The sequence below is a fragment of the Eubalaena glacialis genome, chromosome 3, assembly GCF_028564815.1.
Source record: "Eubalaena glacialis isolate mEubGla1 chromosome 3, mEubGla1.1.hap2.+ XY, whole genome shotgun sequence".
Lineage (NCBI taxonomy): Eukaryota > Metazoa > Chordata > Mammalia > Artiodactyla > Balaenidae > Eubalaena > Eubalaena glacialis.
The window spans coordinates 195,035,285-195,053,453 of record NC_083718.1 but is presented as its reverse complement, the minus strand read 5'-3'; the positions used below and the strand labels follow the sequence as shown (position 1 = coordinate 195,053,453).

Below are 18,169 nucleotides of genomic sequence, written 5' to 3'. Positions count from 1 at the left end.
TTTTTGGCTGCGTTGGGTCTTCGTTGCTGCATGTGGGCTTTCTCTAGTTACGTCGAGCAGGGCTACTCTTTGTTGCGGTGCACGGGCTTCTCATTGCGGTGGCTTCTCTTGTTGGGGAGCACAGGCTCTAGGCGCGCAGGCTTCAGTAGTTCTGCCGCACAGGCTTAGTTGCTCTGCGGCATGTGGGATCTTCCCGGACCAGGGCTCGAGCCCGTGTCCCCTGCATTGGCAGGCGGACTCTTAACCACTGCGTCACCAGGGAAGTCCCCACAGACAAATTTTAAATACAAAACTATTCAAGGGGCTTCCCTGGTGGGAAGATTGCATTTTCAGAAATACAATCTACAGGTTGCATTTCTATACACTCACAACAAAATGTCAGAATGAGAAATTAAGAAAACAACCCCATGGACAATGACATTAACAAAGATAAAATACCTAGTAATACATCTAACCGAGGAGGTGAAAGACCTGTACTCAGAAGACTGGAAGACATTGATGAAAGAAATTGAAGACGACACAAACAAATGGAAAGACATACCATGCTCATGGATTAGAAGAATTCATAATGTTAAAAGGATTCCACACCCCAAGGCTATCTAGAGATTCGATGCCTTTTCTAGCAAAATACCAATGGAATTTTTAGGAGAACTAGAACAAAGACATGAAGCCATAAAACTCCTAGGAGAAAACATAGGCAGTACACTCTTTGACATCAGTCTTAGCAATATTTTTTGGACCTGTCTCCTCAAGCAAGGGAAACAAAGGCAAAATAAAGCAATGGGACTCCATCCAACTGAAAATTTTTTCAATGGCAAAGGAAACCATCCACAAAACAAAAAGGCAGCCTACTGAATGTGAGAAATATTTACAAACAATATATCTGCTAAGTCGTTCATACACAAAATAGACCAAGAACTCACTCACACAAGTCAGCCTCCAAAAAAACAAAAACCCAAATGAAAAATTGGCAGAAGACCAAACATGTTTCCAAAGAATACATACAGTTGACCAAAAGACACATGAAAAGATGGTCAACATCACTCATCATCAGGGAAATGCACATCCAAACCACAGTGAGATTATCACCTCACACCTCAAAGAATGGCTATCATCTAAAAGACAACAAATAACAAGTATTGCTCAGGATGTGGAGAAAAGGGAACCCTCATGCACTTTTGTTGGAATGTTCATTGGTACAACCACTATGGAAAACAGTATGGAAGTTCCTCAAGAAATTAAAAATAGACCTACCACATGATGCAGGAATTACACTTGGGGGTATCTTTCTGAAGGAAACCAAAACACAAATTCAGAAAGATATATAAACCCTTATGTTCATGGCAGTTTTATTGGCAATAGTCAAGATGTGGAAGCCACCAAAGTGTCCATCGATAGACAATTGGATAAAGAAGTTTTCATATATATGTATGAAAACTGGACACATACACACACATACACACCCACTGGAATATTACTCAGCCATAAAAAAGAATGAAATCATATGACAACATGAATGGACCTAGAGGGCATTATGCTAAGTGAGATATAGCAGACAGAGAAAGACAATTACCTTACGATATCACTTATATGTAGAATCTACAAAACAAAACAAATGAACAAACACAACAAAACAGAAATGGACTCATAGATGCCAAGAACACGCTGGTGGTTGCCAGATGGGAGGGAGTGGAGGGATGAGTGCAATAGTTGAGAAAGATTGAGAAGTTCCAAATTCCAGTTATAAAACAAATGTCCTGGGGTGTGATTTACAACATAGGGAATAGAGTCCATAATACTGTAATAACATTGTATGGTGACAAATTGTAACTAGACTTATCTTGGTGATCATTTTGTAGAGTATAAAAATATCAAGTCACTATGTTGTGGTCCAGAAAACTAATATATAATATTGCCTGTCAAGTGTACACCAATTTTAAAAAAGAAGAAAAAATACTATCTTAAAAAGAGGAGGGGGAAATTCCCTGGTGGCACAGTGGATAAGACTCTGCGCTCCCAATGCAGGGGGCCGGAGTTTGATCCCTGGTCAGGGAACTAGAACCCACATGCATGCCACAACTAAGAGTTCGCATGCCACAACTAAGAAGCCCACATGCTGCAACTAAGGAGCCCACGTGCTGCAACTAAGGAGCCCGCCTGCTGCAACTAAGACCCGATGCAACCAAATATATAAGTAAATATTTTTTTTAAAAAAAGAGAGACTTCCCTGGTGGTCCAGTGGTTAAGACGCCGTGCTCCCAATGCAGGGAGTCTGGGTTTGATCCCTGGTCAGGGAACTAGAGCCCACATGCAGTAAGTAAAATATCCTGCGTGCCGCAACTAACACCCGGTGCAGCCAAATAAATAAATAAATATATTTTTTAAAAAGTGTTGGGGAATTCCCTGGTGGTCCAGTGGTTAGGACTCTGTGCTTTCACTGCTGAGGGCGCAGGTTCAATCCCTGGTCAGGGAACTAAGATCCGGCAAGCTGTACGTGGCAGCCAAAAAAAATTTTTTTTTAATTAAAAATGTGTAAAAAAGAGTGTAGTGAGATAAAGAGCAGGTGTCAGATGAAACTTTGAAAGGATGCTGATTGAAAGGCCAAGTGCCTACTGAAGTTTGACTCTCAACTGGCCCAGACAAATTGAGGGCTTGAAGAGGAGGAGTCATGTGATGCTACTGGAATGTTCATTTGTTTCTTTGTTTAAATGGGGTTTATTATTTTTTTAAAGAAGTTTTGAGTTCACAGCAAAATTGGGCAGAGTACAGAGAGGTGCCACGTGCCCCTGCTCTGCTGTTACTGCTCTGTCCATCCACCCCTCCCCCCCACTCACACAGGTGCTCAGAGCTTCCCTCTCCCCAACTATCCTATCAACATTCTGTGTGTTGGTCACTATCGCTGAATCTACATGGACACATCATGATCATCAGAGTCCAGAGTTTACACTAGGGTTCACTCCTGGTGTTGTACATTCTGTGGGTTTTGACAAATGTATCTCGCCATGAATGTATCACAATGAATAGTTTCACTGCCTTAAAAGTCCTCTGTGCTTGACCTATTTATCATACCCCACCCCTCAACCCCGCCACAAACCCCTAGCAACCCACCCTTTCTGTGGTTTGCCTTTTCCCAAACGTCATAGGTAGTTGGTACCCTAAGATATGGCACCTTTCCAGATTGGCTTCTTTCAGTGAGTGACATGCAGTTAAGGTGCCCCACCTGTCACCCCGTGGCTCCCTCTCTCTCTCATTTTTCTTTTCAGTGCCGAAGAACATTCTGCTGCATGGATGGAGCCCAGTCTATCTGTCCATTCACCTCCCGAAGGACATCTTGGTTGCTTCCAAGTTCTGGCAGTTACGAATAAAGCTGCCGTAAACGTCCACATGCAAGTTTCTGTGTAGATGGACGCATTCAACTCATTTAGGTCCATCAATACCAAGGAGTTTGAGGGCTGGATCGTATAGTAAGAATGTGTTTCATTTTGAAAGACACAGCCCATGTTCACAGAGTTTCTGAAGACGGTCGCTGAGAGCATGTCAGCATGCTGAGGAATCAAGCCAAGGAAGGAGGTAGAATTCAAAGATGCCGGCAAGGAAGATGTGGCCGAGACAAAACCAGACCTCCACCCTCTTAGAGCTGAAGGCTGGTCCTGAGAATTAAATGGACATGAAACAGACTCACAGGAGGGAACCATACACATTTATTTCCCACAAGTTTTACCTGACCCAGGGCGCCCTCCTAAGGAAATGAAGAAAGACCCAGAGAAGTGGCAAAACCTAAATTCTTTTCTGTTGGGTTGAACAAAGAGAGGCGATTGTGGAAAAGGAACTACACTATGTGGGGAGGCTAAGGAGGTTGAGAATTATGTTGAACAAGGTCTGTTTGTACAGAATTCTCTCATTCTCCACTCTCTGCCCCTGACGATCACAATGTCACTCTCCTTCCAGCAGAGGGAAGGCGTCTTCCTCTGGGGGTGGGGCGGGGGGACATGTTACCTGCTGCTTCCAGGAAGAAAGAGGAGAAGGCTCAGCACTCCCTTCTGCACCTGCTGTATTGGGGGGGGGGTGTTGTTTTTGCTTTGTTTTTTTAAGTCTCCGTAGCTCAAGACAATATTCTGGTTTCCTTTACCTCTAAGTCCTTTACCTGGAGTTAGGCTTCTGACAGGAGGAGGGACACATGTTTCCGACATGACGGGCTGGGCAGGCAAGGAGGGATAAGATGGGTGCAGGCCTGTGCCTGTTCTCTTCTCATGTGTTGGGAAGATGATTCTGCTCTTGCCAAATGGGATCTAACTTCTCCATGAACGATCTAGCAAGATATCCGCTGAAAAGAGGAAGAATAAAGGTCAGAAAAATATGGACAAGATTGCTGATAGGTGCTGGGGTCTCCTGAGCAATGATTTTATCGGAGGCACACGCACATCTCTGGTCTCTGAACCACCATGTTTAAGGCCGATTTGGTGTGTAGGTCATTTTCAATGTACGGTGGTACCATCAGGCCACTTTGGGGTACTGTCTCCGGCTCACCTGAGTGGTGCCATCGTGCCCACATAAGACGGGGCTCGCCCAGGGTTGGCATGGTGCCAGAGAAAGGGAGACGGCGGTATGTCATTGAGCTTAAGGTATTTCTAAGAGAGCGACTCTCTGGAGAGGTTGAGGTAGAAGGAGGCCAGCTGGATATCTGTCTGCTTGTTTGTTGGGTATTGGGGGGGAGGGGGGTGTGCTGTTTATTTTCTGGATGAGGCGAAAGAACTCTTCAAATGGAGGTGGTTGTACAAGGGGTCTGGCAGGATGGGAGGGTGGGGCTCAGTCCGTGTGCCAAGATATCTAGAGAATCTATAGTGGCTCAGACTCAGGCCTTTTCTCATAAACAGGCAGGGAGAGGAGTTGGCTTTGTCATCACAAAGCTAACTGGCACCACAGTAGTCACGACAGAAGGTTCCCAGAATGAATTGATTTGCAGGAGCCAACACACACAAACTGGAAAAGCATTCCTCATAACTAAGGCCAGAGAATACCTGTGGTCCAAAAACCTCTTGAAAATCAATGTTCTAAAAAGAGAGCAAACACATGCAATTCCAAGGAGAGGCCATGCAGATGGCCAGTGGATGCGAGAGATGCTCAACCTCTCAGATGAGGACACACGCAAACACAAACACTATGGAGACAGCTTTGGTCACCATCACACTGGCAGGTTTCTAGTCTGCTGACCACCAGCCCAGGGGACAAAGTGAGGAAGAAGAGGCCCCAGCAGATCCCCTAGAGGGAAGAGTGACCAGACACTCCTCTCGGGGAGAACAGTGTGCAGGACCCATCAAAGCCCCACAGGTGCGTCCCTTTACTAGCAGTGCTGATCCTTAGAGTCGATCCCACTCCAAGTCCTGCACCATTTTTCAAAGATGTCACTTCAAGGATACTCATCACAGCACTGGCTGAAACAGAAAGTGATTGGAAACAACACCAATGTTCGTGGAGAGGGAGTGGGATCCATCAGTCCTGGTCCACATGGATGAATGGATGCTGTGCAGCTGGGAAAGTGGTTGCAGGGTCTCTACCTGATGACAGGGGAGACTTCAGGGTTTATACGTGGGATGCATGTAAACCAACCGTCTGCACCCAGGATCCCATCTGTAAGACTGCATATATGTGAAATCAACATAGGTGTAAATGAATCTGCTTGTGTGTGAGAGAGAGAGAGAGACAGAGATAGAGACAGAAGGAGAGAGACAGAGCCTGAGAGAGATGCACCAAGCCATTCATGACAGTCACCTCTGGGGGTGGGATTTGCAAAGCTCTTCTCTTCTCCCTTAGGTAATATTTCAGTTTTTATAATGTGTGTATTACTTTAATAATTCTACAGAGATTAAAATCATATGTCAAGTGTGATCCATTTGTATTCATCTATGGAGTAACTAAAGTACATTATTTCTTCTTTATGTTTAAAAGATTTATTACAAGGACAAGAAATATTTATGACAATAATGAATTCTAAAGGAATCAAGAATTAAGTAAATAACAAAGGCTTTTGGTGACTCGGCTCCAGGCCAGCTAGGTGGCAGCACACGGCAGGGTCGGGGCAAGTTTCTCCAGGAGGGTGTGTATGTTCTGAATCAGCATCCAGTAGAAGTGAGGAAAAAGGTGGGTAAGGCTTGTACACTGATCTGATGACATTGAGAAAACGCAAAAAGACTTGTACACTGAAAACAACAATAGCTTGTTAAAGAAATTAAGAAAAAAATCTAAATTTCTGAAAAATAATCCCATAGTCATGGGTCAGAAGGCTTAATTCTGTTAAGGTGGAACGACTCCATGAATAGATCTAAAGAGTCAAAGAACCGCTACCAAAATCCCAGGTTGTGTTTTGCAGAAATTGACAACCAATCTGAAATTCATGTGAAAAATGCAAGGGGCTCAAAATAGATCAAGGAATCTTGAAAAAGAAGAAAAAGTTGGAGGTATGGAGAGTCAGGCGGAACCCCACGATTGGTATAAAGACAATTGACCCTGAATATACTTGAGATTCAACAGATACAGAAAAAAAGCCTTCCTGGAGTTCCCCTTATCTGAATAAAAGCAGAAACTTTTGAGAAATGACCACGGCCATAAATTCCTTCTTCAGGGTGGCTTCTATTCCCAGGAAAGAGACCAAAATAAACCTACCATAAATCCCTTCTGTGAGGTGTTTTATGACGCTGAAGAAGATGCAGAGAACACTCATCCACAGACAGACAAACATGATCACAAACTTTCTTATAATCTGTTGTTTTCCAAAGAACTCGTTAGTCTTTCCTGAAGAAACCTATCTGTTCTTCCCATAGAAGCCAATTCTCCCCTCTCTCTTTCTGCTATTAAGTTAGGTTTATAAGCTTTGAACTTTCACCATTTAACATGTCAGTTACTTTTTTGGTTGGCTCTTGGCTGTAGAAATAAACCTTTCCTCTTGTTCATCTACTCTTTATTTCTTTTGGCTGTCTTTGGGAGTGACTCTGGATCATGGGGGCTGCTCTTTTTTCACCCTCTTTAGTGACATCTTGTCCATGGTTAAGCTATGAAAAGGCTTACTGGGGACTTTCCTGGTGGTCCAGTGGGTAAGGCTCCGTGCTCCCAATACAGGGGACCTGGGTTTGATCCCTGGTTGGGGAACTAGATCCTGCATGCCGCAACTAAGAGTCCACATGCCGAAACTAAGACCTGGAGCAGCCAAAATTAATTAATTTTTTAAACGGCTTATTGGTTTTGACTCACATTTGGAATAGGTATACCTTTGGAGACCCCCTGCGAGGAAGAAACAGGTTCAATACTGCCAGGAGAATTTACCGGTTGTCCTGGCCAAATACCTGATAAAACAATATTTGCAAGGATTTTTTTTTTTTTTTTTTTAGGTTTTCACCCTAAAACAAAGATCCTATTGAAACCTCTCAGATGATCAAATTAAAAGAATGACAAAGGAGTATCATGGAGAGCCTAAGAACACTTCCTTAACAAAACAAAGAACAGAAATCAGATTTAGAGCAAAAATTAAAGAGAATTTCCTGGCGGTCCAGGGGTTAAGACTTGGTGCTTTCACTGCCGTGGGCCCGGATTCAATCCCTGGTTGGGGAACTAAGATCCTGCAAGCCACGTGGCGTGGCAAAACAAAACAAAACAAAACAAAACTTAAAATCCTTGTACACCATCAATCATCCCACCCATATATACACTGTGCTCATGCCATCCTCCAGATGGGCAGGTCAGCCTCTTGAAGTTATCATTGAGTAGGATATGCAATTCTTCAAAGAATTCAAAACAACCACCCGGGACTTCCCTGGTGGTGCAGTGGTTAAGAATCCGCCTGCCAACGGAGGGGACACGGGTTCGAGCCCTGGTCCGGGAAGATCCCACAGGCCTTGGAGCAACTAGGCCCATGTGCCACAACTACTGAGCCTGTGCTCTAGAGCCCGCGAGCCACAACTGCTGAAGCCCGCGCGCCTAGAGCCCGTGTTCCGCAACAAGAGAAGGCGCCGCAGTGAGAAGCCCGCGCACCGCAATGAAAAGTAGCCCCAGCTCGCGGCAACTGGAGAAACCCGCGCACAGCAACGAAGACCCAAAAATAAAATAAAGAAATTTTTTAAAAAAATTTGCAAGTATTATATCATTTTTTTAAAAAGGGGCGGCTAATACTCCTAATATATAAAGAGCTTTTAAAAATCGAAAAGAAAAAAACTTAAAGCCCTTTAAAAAAAAATAGGCAAAATACACAGTCTGTTCACAGAAAAGACAGTGCAAACAGCCCTTGAACATATAAAAAGATGCTTGATTTCACTAATAATAAGAGAAATGCAAATTACATTACATTACAGTGACTTATCATGAATTATTTCTCATCTATCGAAGTGACAAAAACCCAGAATTCTGACGAAATGCTCCGTTGGAGAAGCTGTGGAAGAATGGGCAGAAAGTGTGTTACCAGCTTCGGCGGCAGGGTCTGCGGAACGGGCGGGAGGTGCCACGTCCGGTGGCAAAGGTGACAAGAAACAGCCCCTGGAGCAGCCCCGGAAGCCGGCCAAGGAGGTGGGTGAGGAAGACGAGGCGTTCCCGCAGACACGGGAGGACGAGCAGGAGGAACTCAAGGAGCTGAAAGGGAGGCCACGGGGAAGGGCCCTGCCCACAGGGGGAAGTCAGAGACCTGGCACAACAATAAGCTGTTCCTTCTGCCTGAGGCAATGATGAGCCTTAGCCCCGCTCCTGTGTAAACATCTGGGTTCCCTGCCGTAACATCTGCTGCCACCTACAGCTAGAATGAAGTGTTGTCTCAAAACCTATTGTACATTTAAGAAACATACAGTGGCTCATCTCTTCTTCAGTTCTTCTCAGCCATTTCTACCTCATCTGTGAGATCAGAGTAAACCCAGCCCAGAATCCTGCCGATGTGTGTTCTTCAGGTTCTGTTCTATCCTGAATTCTGTTCCACCTGGAATTAAACCAACTCATTTCAAATGGCAAAGAAAAAAAAAAGAGTATATTATCAATGAGAAGAATTTGATTCCATCTAACAAAGTTATGGGTACATTGCCCTTTGACCTGGCAATCCCACTTCTAGGAATCTATCCTGAAGATACACCTCCACAAGCCAAAATGTGATATGCCTGAGGTCTTCACTTAAAGCAATATTTGTAAAAGCAAAATAGTAGAAACAACCCAAATGTCTCTCCGCAGGGAACTGGCTGAGTAAACTGCAGTGCATCCGCATACGCAGAACTCCGCACATAAAAAGCAAGAGGAGGGACTTCCCTGATGGCGCAGTGGACAAGACTCCGCAGTCCCAATGCAGGGGGCCTGGGTTCGATCCCTGAAGAGGGAACTAGATCCCACATGTTTGCCACAACTAAGAGTTTGCATGCCACAATTAAGGAACCCACGTGCCGCAACTAAGGAGCCCCGGAGCCGCAACTAAAGAGCCCATGGGCTGCAACTAAGACCCGGCACAACCAAATAAATAAATAATTTTTTTTTTTTTTAAAAAGGTAAGAGGAGGGTCCCTTGCCCTTGGAAGAGTGTGGAGGGCTCTTCCAAGACACAAGCAGGGTGCTGGGCAGCCCACACAGTGTCTATCATCTGTGAAAAAAGAAAGTGAATGAGAAGGTCCGTGTGGGCATTTGCATAGTTTGCTTCCAAAATAAGGGTTCACCAGAAACTCACAAAACGTGTTGTGTTTGGGGAGGAGGTAGGTAGGGAACCGAGATTTTCAGGTCTCGCTGTTGGTCTGAGTTGTGAACCATGTAAGGAACCAGAAAACTGAACAAAACAGCAATAGTTGCTTAGAGACTTTGGAAAATAGGCAAGGCAGGGCTGTAATCCCCGAGAGAAGGGAAATAAAACTGTGAGCCCTAAAACCACCGCAGCTCCCTTCCTGGTCCTTATCTCTGCTTGGGCCTCCCTTGCCCTGACCACCCAGACCTGCGGGACATAAACAGGGCTCGTAGAAATAAGACTTTTCTACGTCAGAAAAGAGAAAATAGCCAAGATAATGCAACCTTTTCCTGACGACAGTCATATATAATTATGAGATTCCCTCTGATGAATAGAAGAGTCAACATAACCCTGCCAAGTGCAGCCACCGAGCAATAATCCCTCCTGAGAGGTCTGACAACTTAAGGGGCGAGGGCATTCCCTGCATCTTTACCAAGAAATCTGAGTGTCTAGCAAATTTAACTTTAAAAAAAAAAAAAATAGGTGTCTCTCAAATTTAATTGAGAGGCCAGGATACAATACATCAAGTCAAGATAACCAGAAATACACACGTGCCAAAGCAAAGCCAGTTTAAAGAGCACAGCAATTGAATCAAAACTACAGAAATCCGCCTGCCTGGGAAAACAATACGTAAGCAAAAGGGAAAAGCAACAGTTTTATCTCAGAGAAACCTCACAGCGAGGAGCTCGCTCCTGTCACTAGTCGGCAGGCCCTGGACAACGAACCTCTTGTGGGAAAGTGTGGCCCTGGGGGTCACTCACAGGTCAGATCTCTGAACTTAGCTCCCACCATAGAACACTTTGGTCCTGTTTTTCTAGTTAGGAGGCACTATGATCTTAAAGTTTGTGTTCCCCCGCCTCCACACCAAAATTCACATGTTGGAATCCTAATGCCCAATGTGATAATGTTAGAAGGTGGGGCCTTTGGGAGGTACTTAGGTCATACGGGTGGAGCCTTCACGAATGGAATCAGTGCTCTTATAGACGAGACCCTACAGAGCTCCCTCACCCCTTCCACCATGTGAGGACACCGGGAGAAGGCACCAGCTAGAACAGGGAAGGCCCTCATCCAACTCGGCTGTCACCCTGATCCTGAACGTCCAGCCTCCAGAACTGTTGTGTACAAGCACCCCTTCCATGGTGTTTGGTTACAGCAGCCTGAACAGACTGAGACAGGAGGAGCACCGTAGGATGTGCTTCCTCCTTCGCTGCCTGTATGTTGGCTCTAAGCCATGTCTGCAGACTTGGAGTTGACACCAAGGCCTGTCCATTCTTGACCAGAGGAGGCAGAACCAGGAAGCCAGCTCTGAGCTCTAGTCTAAGCCCTGGGCAGTGACCAGAGGAGGCATGTTTGGGGCCTGGCATTGCAGGTTTCTCTCTTTGAGTAACTGGTCTTATGTGTCTGCCCCTCGGTGGAAACCCATGGGAGAAGGTAAGAAGTAGGAGTGAGGCAGCTCTAACTCCAGGCTAACGCTGCTCTGAGCACTTGCTGCAGCCAGGCCTTGTTCTTAAAGCTGACAACAGCAACCCTATGAGGTAGGTGCTGTTCTTACACCCTGTCCACGGATGCGGAGACTGAGTCACAGAGGTGTTAACAGGCTTGCCCCAGGTCACACAGCCAGGAGCCTGTGAAAGGGTCTCCCCGCTTCAGCCCTTGCCTCCCCAGAGTAGCCGAGTGATCCAGTTAGAAAAACACCCAGTACTGTCACCCTTCTGCTCGAAGCTTTCCAGTGGCTGCCCATCTCAGCCAGGAAAGATCCAAAAGCCCCCCAGCCCTCCACGCCCTGACCCGTTTCCCGCCCCCGCCCTCACTCGCACCCCCCACGCTGCTGCCCTGCCTCATCCTCAGGGGTCTGCCCAGGTGTGCGGGAGCTCCCGTCATATCTGGGCCTCTGGTCCAACGCCAGCTCCTCCGCAGGCCTTCTCCGAGAACCCTCTAAAATAACCCCCCCACCCCAAGTCCCCTCCTCCCCTCCTCCCCTCCCTGGTGCACTTTCCTCCTTGGCACCGTAGTACTGGGACTCATCCAGCTTTTTTTTTTTTTTTTTTTTTTTTGGGCTGCGTTGGGTCTTCGTTGCTGCGTGCGGGCTTTCTCTAGTTGCGGCGAGCGGGGTCTTCTCATTGTGGTGGCTTCTCTCTTGCTGCGGAGCACGGGCTCTAGGCGTGCGGGCTTCAGTAGTTGTGGCGCGCAGGCTTCAGTAGCTGTGGCACGCGGGCTCTAGAGCGCAGGCTCAGTAGTTGTGGCTCACGGGCTTAGTTGCTCCGCGGCATGTGGGATCTTCCCGGACCAGGGCTCCAACCCGTGTCCCCTCCATTGGCAGGTGGATTCTTAACCACTGCGCCACCCGGGAAGTCCCTCATCCAGCTATTTGAGTGTTGCTGTCTGACTCCCCCACGAGTGTCCATCCCGCGAGGGCAGGGACGTTTTCGTGGCTGTTGCATCCCCAGCGCTCAGAGCACTACCAGGGACGCAGCAGTGGTCCCTGCTTGAATCAATGAATGACACGGTGCCGCGGGTATGCGGGCAGCGGTGTAGACCCGGGGATGGGTAAATGCAGGCGGTGCCAAAAAGAACTTACGTCCCGAGGCGACTGACACGGTAAATGCTCCCACACCTGAAGGCGCAGAGATAGTGGGGCACGTGCGAGGGGCGCTCAGCCCACACTGGAAGGGAAGCGGGCGAAGAAGGCGGGAAGTCTGTTTCGTTGGCGGGTACGTCGCTAGCCAAACCGAAAGGGCCCCCAAAGCAGAGCGCCGCTTAGGTTCCCGACTGCTCAGCAAAGGAGACTGAGCGGCGTGGACTACACTTCCCAGAAGGCTCAGCGCCAGGCGGAAAGGGTACGGACGACGCGGAAGGCGCGAGGTGTTCCGTGTCAAAGAGGGGCCCGATTCGGATGGAGGGTTGCAGAGTGTCGCGAGAGAGAGGAGTCGGTGTTAAGTAAGGCTGAACGTTTGCCCTGAGCAGCGATCAATTTTTGACTTGAAGATGTTGGTGGAAGTTGGGGTGGGGGGGAATCCTAGGAAGCACAGGTGCGGGGGGTGGGCAAGCAAGTCATCGCTGCGGGCAGCTGGACTCGGCCCTTCCGGGGACCTCACGGAGACTGTGGGACACACCTCAGATTTGCACCCTGGCACGGTGGGGGAGAGGGGGGGCGTTGTTCACTGACCCCCATCCATCTCTGTTAGAACGCTGCTTCCAGGGCATGAATTCTCTGGCACTTTGGCCTGGGCGTGCACGTTCCTGTGACCAGAGAAAGCCCTGGGCAGAGTGCAGGAGCTTGCAATAAAAAGCTGTAGGTGGGTGTGGAGGACAGATGTGTGGGCTCCGACAGCATCTGCTCCAACATCCGTGTGGAGGTGTGAGTCCCTGTGAGAGGGAGGGCGAGAGGGGTGCACGTGGAGAACGTGTACAGCTGTGAAACCAGATGAGATCGTCACAGAGAGGGCAGTGTAAAAAGAGAAGAAGCCCAAGGACAGAGCACCGGGGCCTCCAGCTGTCAGAGGTCCAGTAAAGAAGGAAGAATCAGGAAAAGAGACGGAGAAGCCTTGATCAGGTAGGAGAACAGCAGATTGTGGCATCCTCGAAACCCAGTGAAAAGCAGTGATCGGAGGAGGAGTGATCAACTTGACGGCAGATGGCATTTACCGGTGTAGAGGTCATTGATGACCTTAAACAACAGTTCTGGGGGGTTGGGATGGGGAAACTTGACTGGAAAGGATTCATGGGTTTTAATAGCTGCTCTCATTCAAAACCTGTATTAGTCAGCTTCCTCTAGGTTATGCTGAGTGATAAACAAGGTCAAAAACTCAGCAACTTACAAATATCACTTCTCACTGCACCTGTCAGTGTCCAGTCAGGAGACAGAAACCACACTAGTAATTTAATATAAGGAGTTGTTGGCTAAGAGAGCTGGGTAATAATAAAAGGTAAAAGCCCCTGCTGTGTCTGGCCCTGGGTGCTTTGGCGGCCCAGATCTGTAGTCCTTTCCCTCTGCCCGCCCTGTGAGAAAGAGTGAGGCCCTCTGAGGAGGTGGCATAAACGGGGTCACCAACATAGGGCCACCCTCCCTCACACTATGTGTTCTGTGAGGCCCACCAATCACAGTTTTCTGTGTTCCACACTTGCGTTAACAAACAAACAATATGGTTTGTTTTTTCTCTTCTAAATATAAAATACAATTCTAAAAACACCTTCTCAAATGACACTAGGAGTGCTGAGACTAGCCAGCCTTCAAGACCACGTCTGGAAGTCAGTAAGGGGGTGTGCGCCAGTGCCAACCCGGGGTCCTGAGCTGCATCCCCCATGGCTGTCACTGCCTGCATGGCGTCCAGGACAAACAAGTCCCTGCATCTCCTGGGCACAGCAGGGAGAGGCCAGGACTGTCTTCTCTGAGGGAAAAGCCCCGAGACTACCGAGACCAATGGTACCCAGGCCCACAAAGAGCATTCCATCTGCCCTCCCTGGCCTGGAGTCTCTGGAAAGGGTCCCAGGGAAAAGAGCCACCTAGAAAACCCCTCCCTTCTCTCTAGGTGTGTGGGGTGGGGAGAGCCCTGTGTAAAAGGGGAGTCTGCACAGGCAGCCGGGTCTGGGTGGGGTGAGGTGAAGGGAGAGGGCATCTCCTGTGTGTGGTGGGCAGGGTTCATGTGGGCTGAGTGTTCTGGGAGGGTGAAGGGGATCCATACACCCGTGGAGGGTGCCATGTGTGTGTGCAGCCATGTGTGCGAGGTCTCTGGGGGTCAGCATGTGTGACCAAATGAGGTGGCAGCCAGGTAGGCAACTCTGTTTACTAAGAACTCTCGGTGCAAGTGTGTCCTCGTGTAGCCGGGGAAGAGGTCAGTCTTTGCATGCGACCCTGGGTTGGGGGAGTGCCCTGTGCGACGTGCTTAACCGGGGAAGGAGCCTTGGGGGCAGCTGTGACAGCAGGTTAGTTAGCAGACCCAGGAAAAGGACCTCCTGCCTGGGGCACCGTGGCGAGCAGGTGGCAGATCCCCTGGGGGGACCCCCAGGGGCAGACAGCTCTGGTCTCTCCTGGCCCGGGGTCCCAAGCTGCTGCTGGGCAGAGCCCATGGACTCCTGGGCTTCCTGCCTATCTCACCCTGAGAGCTGGCCACAGAGCCTCAGGCCTCATCCTAACTGAAGGATGCTGCTCCGTCCAGGGGGCCCTGCTCCCCAGCCTGCACTACCCTGGAGGCTGTGCTCCCCTGTACCCCCTGGGGGACAACTGGGGTCAGGCCCGCAGAGGGGGAAGGGTGGGTTAGTGGAGGGCAGTTAGTAACAATTCCCTCTCACCTGAGTTCTGGGAAATCAGTCAAGGTTCAAGGCTCCTCCGTTGAAAGGCAAAGCTGGTTTGCAGGAAGTGGGGCACACAGGCCCAGCGTGTGGGCTGCACCGTGTCACTCACCGTATTTGTTTGCCAGGGCTGCCATCACAAATACCACAGACTAGGTGGCTTAAACAACAGAAATTTATTTTCTCACAATTTTGGAGGCTGAAAGTCCGAAATCAAAGTGTCAGCAGGGTTGGTTCCTCCTGAGGCCTCTTTCCCTGGCGTGGAGACGACCGCCTTCTCCCTGTGTCCTCACATGGTTGACCCTCTGTGTGTGTCTGTGTCCTAATCTCTTCTTCTAATAAGGACACCAGTGCTTATTTATTTTTTCACAGTTCTGGAACCTAGGAGCCCATTTCTGTTGTTCAGGCCACCCAGTCTGTTATGGCAGCCCAAGCCAAGTAATACGGTGGGAAACAGGGAGCCCAGGAGAGCTGCACTAACCTCCATCACCGCTGTCAGGCCCAGGCCACCCTCTCAAGGAGGGTCCAGCAGTGAAGGTGTCTAGAAGGCGGGGTGCCTGGTCAGGGGGATGGGTGACCCCTACGGAGAGGCCTGTGGGAACACAGGTTTGGGGCAGCTTCATTTGGGACCGGCCAAGCCTGGGTGTCTCTGGGCCTCCAGATGTGGGGCTGGAGACCTCAGGAAGGGCAGTGGGGGGAGGGGTCAGTCTGGGGCCATGGTGGGCTGTCAGCACAGCATCCCGAAGAGCACCCCTCCATGTGCTTGTTCCAGGAAGGTCCTGCTGCACCTGCCAACAGGTCCATAGAAGCGTGTCAGGGCCTGGTTTCTTCCCAGTGTTTGCCAGGACCCCTGGGCCATGGGCACACTGGACACTTGTTCAAAAGCAGGGGGGCCATAACTTAGAGCTAAAGGAGGAGGTGAGGGACAGGTCACGTGTGGGGTATGGATGCTTTGGCCACTGCCCCCCACCCCAGCTTCTCCTCCTGAATTACCACAATCTCTGGAAAAGCAGATTGAGCTCCTGCCAACCGCCACCCCTAGAAAATGAGCCGGGACGGTCCACCCTCTCAACAAAAGCCAGCCTGACGCCCACCCCCACCTGCATCCTCTAACACCCTGAGTCCCAAGCCCCCTCCTCCTGCCCCCAGTCCCCAGCATCCCCCAGTCTGAGCCCCTCTTGTTTCCTAGCAGTGAGACTTTGAGACACGGGGGAAGGGAGAGAGTTAATAACCGCAGGGGAGGAGCAGGAAATGTGGCAAGAGAGCATGATACTCCCCCTTCGAGCTCTGGGCAAGAGGACAGTGGGCTCATGAGCCAGTAAGCGGGGTGCTAATTGCTCATAAATAAGCAAGAGATCAGCAGCAGCCCCTGCAGCCAGCCGGACAAGCTGAGAACCAGGAGCAGATCAGGAAAAGCCCGGAAGAGGAAAGCGCTCTCATCTGGGGGGTGGGGAGTGCCCAGGCTGGGACACCTGGGGCAGGTGCACTGCAGACACCTCAAGAGCAGCCAGGCCTAATGCTGACTGTCCTGCTGGGGATCTGGGGAACTGCTAACTTCGGGCATTCCTGCCTTCACCATGCCACGCAGGAGCTGAGGACTCAGCGATGAGTGTGGTCCTGGGTCCCGAGGTGTCCTTGGGGGCAAGATTGGAGCTCAGACACCTCTGGGGGCCTTCCAGGTCCCCCCTACATACGGCAGGGGATGTAGTTTTCTCCAGAAGAGGAAAGGTGAGTTTGGCCGCAGAGGAGCTGGGGAGAACAGAGAGGGGACATTGGGGACAATGGGAGGGTGGCCTGGTGTCTAGATAGCAGGTAACAGTCTGGTTAGAGGGTGAACACCAAGGGTGCTGCTTCACGGAAACTTTGGAGGCTCTGGGCATGAGCACGGTGCTTCAGGCCTGGGGGGTTACACGCCCTTCGTGCCTCCACCCCAACCAGGACAGCTGTGCCTGCCACACCGCCGAGGTGCTGATGAGAATGTGAGCTGGAGGGGAGACGTGGGGAACTTACAGGAATATCTGGAAACTTTCAGTGGCAGGGCTCATGCTGGAGGAGCCCTTCATCCAAGAAGTCCCTGCCTGCTAACCCTCCTTCACGAGGCCAGTCTGTTTCTCTGCCTTCAAGCATTTCAATTCAACAGACTTCTCCCATGGCTGCTGTGTCCAGGATGAGGAAGTCCAGTGCCTTTCCTGCAGCACGCTTCGTGCACCCCTTTCTTGGAAGGGAGGCTTCCACTCCTTGACCTCCCCCATCTCCCACCACTGTGGTCAGGCCCTGGAGTGATTATCAGCAGCCTCGGTGCTGCCAGCCCAGGTCCCTCTTCAGCCTCCTCCTCCCTGACTTCTGGGCAGCTTTCCTGACCCCACATCCTCATGGGATGCTCTTGCCAACGCCCCTCTGGCTGCCCTCCTGTGCCCCAGGTGCTGCCTGTTTCCTTCCCAGGCCCTCTCCTCTGCCGTGCCGCAGGTGCCGGCTACCTTCAGGGCTCCATCCTCTCACTCCACACGCACTCCTGGAGAACGTGCCCATGGCTTCAATAACTTGTGGCTTCAATTTGTTGGTACCCACCCCCACAATATGTATCTGTACCCCAGACTTGTTGTCTAAACTCCAGACGCACAATTTGACTGCCCACTCCATCCCCCACTGGGATGTCCTGAAGAGAAGCAGGATGGAGAAGTCAGTGCTGCCCGGGACTGATTTCAGTCTGTCTCCTCTCACCATAATAAACTGAGTCTGTGAGTGCTTCCAGGGAATCATTGAACCTGAGGCTGTTCTTGGGAGCCCCAAGTGGCACCCTCAAATCAGGCTGCTCACGTGGTCACTTCCCTGGTCAGAGTGCATCCTCCCTTGCCTGCTCCCCAGAGACCGTCTCTTTCCCTTTCACTCACTGTGCTCCAGACACACCAGTCTTCTCTCTGTCCCCAGAAGACACCAAACTTGTCCCGACGCAGGGCCTCTGTACTCACTACACCCGCTGCCGTCAGCCCCATGGCCACCGCCTTCCGGTGGCCAGGCTTCCTCGGCAAGGCTTTCCCTGCCCCCACCCCAGGCCCTCCATCACGTCTCAGCTTATTTTCTTCCCAGTACCTATTACCATCTGAATTATGTAGCTAATGTTTTTGCTTTCATATTGGCTTCTTACCTGTTT

At 49.8% G+C, this 18,169-nt stretch overlaps 1 long non-coding RNA gene across 1 annotated transcript; it reads left to right on the top strand.

The window, feature by feature from the left end:
* The first annotated feature begins 12,824 nt into the window (after positions 1-12,824).
* On the top strand, positions 12,825-17,047 carry LOC133089031 (uncharacterized). Its single transcript, XR_009700571.1, has 3 exons — positions 12,825-13,282; positions 16,607-16,746; positions 16,957-17,047. It is a non-coding gene; the product is annotated as an uncharacterized LOC133089031 (long non-coding RNA).
* The last annotated feature ends 1,122 nt before the right edge of the window (positions 17,048-18,169 follow it).